Here is a 5,000-nt window from a genome sequence, read left to right on the forward strand (position 1 = left end):
ACACTCAATAAAGAGCACCCTGGTAGGATTTCAACGGGGTCCGCCTCGGGACGCACGAGCACGCACGGGGCGGTCGCACGCCTTCGGCTCGCCCCACCGGCAGGACGTCCCACGATACATGCCAGTTAAACACCGACGGGCGGTGAACCAACAGCGTGGGACACAAATCCAACTACGAGCTTTTTAACCGCAACAACTTTAATATACGCTATTGGAGCTGGAATTACCGCGGCTGCTGGCACCAGACTTGCCCTCCAATAGATACTCGTTAAAGGATTTAAAGTGTACTCATTCCGATTACGGGGCCTCGGATGAGTCCCGTATCGTTATTTTTCGTCACTACCTCCCCGTGCCGGGAGTGGGTAATTTGCGCGCCTGCTGCCTTCCTTGGATGTGGTAGCCGTTTCTCAGGCTCCCTCTCCGGAATCGAACCCTGATTCCCCGTTACCCGTTACAACCATGGTAGGCGCAGAACCTACCATCGACAGTTGATAAGGCAGACATTTGAAAGATGCGTCGCCGGTACGAGGACCGTGCGATCAGCCCAAAGTTATTCAGAGTCACCAAGGCAAACGGACCGGACGAGCCGACCGATTGGTTTTGATCTAATAAAAGCGTCCCTTCCATCTCTGGTCGGGACTCTGTTTGCATGTATTAGCTCTAGAATTACCACAGTTATCCAAGTAACGTGGGTACGATCTAAGGAACCATAACTGATTTAATGAGCCATTCGCGGTTTCACCTTAATGCGGCTTGTACTGAGACATGCATGGCTTAATCTTTGAGACAAGCATATGACTACTGGCAGGATCAACCAGGGAGCTGCGTCAACTAGAGCTGAGCAGCCGGCCGCCCGGGAGTGTGTCCCGGGGGCCCGCGCGAACACGCAAGCGTCCGCTCAATCATTCTGCAAACAGGAGGAGGCTGAGCTCCCCTGCACAATACACCTCGAAACCCTCTCAGGTCCCGGCGGCGCGCAGCGCCGTCCCAAGTACTTGGTCGGGTTCGAGAGAGGCGCAATCGCCCGGAGTTAGGCGAGTAGACGCTTTCGGTGCGACCACCCGTGCTCCCAACTGAGCTTGCCGCTGCCGACAGAGGCCCGGGAGCGTGCTGTCGTGGCATTGCCGGCGGGAGACAACACGCGCCACCTACGGTGACCGGCAGCTCCAACGCCAGCGCCACAGAAGGACAAAAGCCCCACTTGGGTGCCGAAGCGAACTCTCCCAGCACAGCGCACGCGCCAACACATCCGCACAGCTGCGATACAAACCACCAGCGAGAACCGCTGGGGCGACCGAGCAGCAGACGGCGTCGCGGCGCCGAGCGCCGGGCGGCAGCGCATCCTCAACGCACACAGTCCTCAATCGGACCAGCACACTGAAGATGTCCACCGCGCTTCGCACCGGGCCCGCGAGGACCTACTTTGGCCGCACGGCGCCGCGCGCAGGGTGCGCCGGCGCGCAGCTGCGACGCCTGCCGCGTCCGTCGGCCGGCGCGCCTGCCACTGGCCGCCCCCACCAGCCGGCTGTAGCGCGTGCGCCCACGCACCGCGCGGCCAGCACGCCGGGAGGCGCCCCCTCACCGGCCGGGGACGGTCCCACCCAGCCACCGCCGCGTATCGCTTCACACCCAGATGCCGTTCAGTTTCGTCGGCATGGTGGGTATCGCTGGAACAACCGGTTAGTACCTCAACCTATCGTCGCCATCACCGATTCACCCCTAGCGAGAACAACCGCACCACAACAGGTTACCATTTGTTCATTTGCGTAACTTCACCAGAAAACGCAGGCGTCCATCGCCATTTGCAACTTCCACGATTATTGCATGCCTGTGTCAGGTGTCACGCCACACTACGTCTGCCCACATACACGCAACAAAATGGGCACGCCTAGACAATACGTGGAAGGTGGCCCCCGTACGTATGCGATGTCCATTGCTCGAACGACTGTCAACCGGCCTCTGTAGCATGTCGCAGATATGGAACGCGGTGCACCATGCCATCACGGTGTGTGAGGAGAGACGACTAGGTCCGAATACATCAACAGACAGCTCATGCTGATCGCCATCCACGGCGTCCGTTCCTCCCACACGTCTCTATGGCGTACCACACTGCAATCCAGCTCTCATAGGGAGACGACACGTAGCTGCGTGCACAATATTTGCACTGTATGGTCCGCCGTTTTTGGGCGCAGTCGTTGTACGGTCACACATGTGCCACGATGTATCATTCAGTACATAAGGACGAATGTGCAGTACAGATTGTGGTTTACGCGTACGACATTAGCGGACAGTTGACACAGGCCGCACCACAACGTAGCCTGAGTACGTCGCATGCGGAGGGCATTGAACATGCAAAGTTCTCACCAACCAGCTTGCGAAGGCAGGGGGCAAGGTGGGGACGTGGGGAGGGGCGGCATGTACGTCCTGCTGCCATCCACATTACAGTGTACAGCAGGAGCATGTGGAAAGTGAGCAAGACTTGCAAGGTGTTTAACATGAAGCGATACACAGGGGAGCGGGGAGTGCGAGTAGCGAACTATATTGCGAGGGTTGCGGGTGGGCAACACTACACTAATTGAACGAGTCGTATAACAATTACAGAGCAGGTTTAGGCGACAACGTGGGTTACGTTAGGCGACAACGTGGGTTAGGTTAAGGCACGACGTGGGTTAGGTTAAGGCACGACATGGGTTAGGTTAAGGCACAACATGGGTTAGGTTAAGGCACAACATGGGTTAGGTTAAGGCACAACATGGGTTAGGTTAAGGCACAACATGGGTTAGGTTAAGGCACAACATGGGTTAGGTTAAGGCACAACATGGGTTAGGTTAAGGCACAACATGGGTTAGGTTAAGGCACAACATGGGTTAGGTTAAGGCACAACATGGGTTAGGTTAAGGCACAACATGGGTTAGGTTAAGGCACAACATGGGTTAGGTTAAGGCACAACATGGGTTAGGTTAAGGCACAACATGGGTTAGGTTAAGGCACAACATAGGTTAGGTTAAGGCACAACATAGGTTAGGTTAAGGCACAACATGGGTTAGGTTAAGGCACAACATGGGTTAGGTTAAGGCACAACATGGGTTAGGTTAAGGCACAACATGGGTTAGGTTAAGGCACAACATGGGTTAGGTTAAGGCACAACATGGGTTAGGTTAAGGCACAACATGGGTTAGGTTAAGGCACAACATGGGTTAGGTTAAGGCACAACATGGGTTAGGTTAAGGCACAACATGGGTTAGGTTAAGGCACAACATGGGTTAGGTTAAGGCACAACATGGGTTAGGTTAAGGCACAACATGGGTTAGGTTAAGGCACAACATGGGTTAGGTTAAGGCACAACATGGGTTAGGTTAAGGCACAACATGGGTTAGGTTAAGGCACAACATGGGTTAGGTTAAGGCACAACATGGGTTAGGTTAAGGCACAACATGGGTTAGGTTAAGGCACAACATGGGTTAGGTTAAGGCACAACATGGGTTAGGTTAAGGCACAACATGGGTTAGGTTAAGGCACAACATGGGTTAGGTTAAGGCACAACATAGGTTAGGTTAAGGCACAACATAGGTTAGGTTAAGGCACAACATAGGTTAGGTTAAGGCACAACATAGGTTAGGTTAAGGCACAACATAGGTTAGGTTAAGGCACAACATAGGTTAGGTTAAGGCACAACATAGGTTAGGTTAAGGCACAACATAGGTTAGGTTAAGGCACAACATAGGTTAGGTTAAGGCACAACATAGGTTAGGTTAAGGTACAACATAGGTTAGGTTAAGGTACAACATAGGTTAGGTTAAGGTACAACATAGGTTAGGTTAAGGTACAACATAGGTTAGGTTAAGGTACAACATAGGTTAGGTTAAGGTACAACATAGGTTAGGTTAGGTTAGGTTACACGTTGTTGTAAGGAAAGGTGTAGGGGGGGGCGGGGGCGGCAGGTTCGTTGATAGTGATTATAGTAAGTGAATGCTTGTGACATGATCAGATTTGTCACGTCAGGATGCACCTTTGGCTTATTAGAGGCGGCGCTCCAATTCTATGCTTGTGTCAGACCTGTGTCTTTGACTCATGTCATTGTTTGTGCGCTGTGACAGGAGGTACTATTGTGATGTTGGGTGCACCGTTGTATAGGACATGTGTGGGTGTTGGTGCCTGATCTGCGCAATGGTGGATGTCGAAAGGGTGGGATATTGTATTTTCCGCATGGACCTCCTGGTCTGGTTGTGATAGTGTGGATTGTGTAATGTGGCGGAGAGGATGCACTGGATGTTGTTCCATGCTGGTGCTTACATATTGTATGTGCGCCCGTTAGAAGCAGAGAGTGGTGCGTGATCAGAGTGGCTGGCTGACGTGTGGTTCCCATTGTGGGCAGACTCTTTCAGCATGTATACGGACAGTTGTATATATATTCTGTAGTTTGATGGCTCTGCATTGATTACTAATCAGCGCCGTGTGTACGGGTAATCTGGTTCCAGTCCAAAATGTTCCATCTGTGTACATTAGTGACAAAGACTCCCCTCATGCAGTGGGGCTCGGTCTGTTATAACTCTTCCGCGTAATATATTTGCCCCACGTTTTTGCGACTGCGAGTGCGAGTGCAACGCGCATGGGGACCGACATGCTGATGGCTCGGTATCGGACGCCGTACAGTGAGCAACGCGATCGCGTCTCTCGCTCGCAAGTGGTACAGGTCGCGGCTCATGTATAGGGACAGCGGGAATGTCGCATATTGGCAATAACTCTTCATGAAACGCACGTTATAGGGGTGGATTGCACTTTACGAGTGCGGGAAACGTCCGCCGTTCATCCGCTGGAGGTGCGCGTTTGGCGGTTGGGGTGGTGCACGAACGGGTGCGGGTGGAGTCATTGCCGGTCCACGGCTTCGTGCGGCAGAGCCACTGGAGATTGGGTGCTATGGTCGACAGAGGCTGCAGGCTTTGTGGGTGGCGTCGAAAGGCGGGCACTGTGGCGCCATCGCTGTCTTAATCGGCTTGGCG

The 5,000-nt window shown here is 53.4% G+C and overlaps 1 non-coding gene across 1 annotated transcript in view; it reads right to left on the reverse strand.

The window, feature by feature from the left end:
• LOC124745011 overlaps window positions 1–821 on the reverse strand; it is a 1,909-nt gene extending 1,088 nt beyond the window's left edge. The window contains exon 1 of the ribosomal RNA XR_007010966.1: window positions 1–821. This exon is cut by the window's left edge and continues 1,088 nt beyond it. This is a non-coding gene — a ribosomal RNA (small subunit ribosomal RNA).
• Window positions 822–5,000: the final 4,179 nt, after the last annotated feature.

Source organism: Schistocerca piceifrons, unplaced genomic scaffold (genome assembly GCF_021461385.2).
Source record: "Schistocerca piceifrons isolate TAMUIC-IGC-003096 unplaced genomic scaffold, iqSchPice1.1 HiC_scaffold_312, whole genome shotgun sequence".
NCBI lineage: Eukaryota > Metazoa > Arthropoda > Insecta > Orthoptera > Acrididae > Schistocerca > Schistocerca piceifrons.